Genomic DNA, 934 nt, shown 5'->3' with positions numbered 1-934 from the left:
TATATTGTTTGTTCACCAAACTTGATGAGACAATTGCCTTTTGTGGTATAAGCTAAGGAAACTGGCTATGAGAGTTTGGACTTTGCCTAAGGTAATGAAATATGATAACTCAGAATATTTGTAAAGGAATTTACAAATTTTAGAGAAATGGGGGAAATGAAAGGGTTAAATCCCTGACAATCCCTGACTAAAACCTTGCTGTGATTTTTTCTTAGCTTCACTTGCATAGTTTTAGTGATTTAGTAGAGGCATGTAAATTCTTACCTGACCAGAATTTACAGGCCTTGAGCTAGCTCATTAGGCCTCCGGTGTAAATCACTGATAATAGGAACTCAGGACGACTGTGTCAAGGTAAGTGCTAAAAAAACTAGTTAAACTGACCCCCTTGTAACATTCCAGAGTCAAAGGACTGATAAGCTAATTCAGTGACTACATATGGACAAAGGAAGCCCAAAGTTCAACCAGAGGACAGAGTACATAACCTGATGTGCTTTGTCAACCTGCGTGTGTCGTCGGTGGAGCAGAGGCTCCCGGGCCACCCAGCGCTGTTTTGCTTATTGCCATTTCTTGCTAATTAATAAATTGATCATACACTCAAACCAGTCTCACCGTGATTTGTGAGAGTTACGCATAACAAGCTGATGTAGCAGCTCTCATTTCTAAGAGTCTCGTGTCATAGCTGCCTCATTTTCTGACACAGCTTTCTGGCCATTTAATACACTTCTATTTAAAAACTCCTACTTTTCCTCCACAGTATTGTGACGTTTTTCTACCACATCGTTTTTAAATCCCCCCGTAGCCTGGACAAAACCCGTCCGTTTGAACGGTCAGGAGGTAGGCATTAGCAACGAGGTCCGCCTTTGTTCACGCTGCTTTCAATTCGCTCACAAGACGCTCCCCCCGAACGCCGCCATCTGAGCAAACCGCCGAGCCC

The sequence above is a fragment of the Pygoscelis adeliae genome, unplaced genomic scaffold (assembly GCF_000699105.1).
Source record: "Pygoscelis adeliae isolate BGI_AS28 unplaced genomic scaffold, ASM69910v1 Scaffold358, whole genome shotgun sequence".
Taxonomy (NCBI): Eukaryota; Metazoa; Chordata; class Aves; order Sphenisciformes; family Spheniscidae; genus Pygoscelis; species Pygoscelis adeliae.
The sequence above is the reverse complement of the archived record's forward strand: the minus strand, read 5'-3'. Positions refer to the sequence as shown.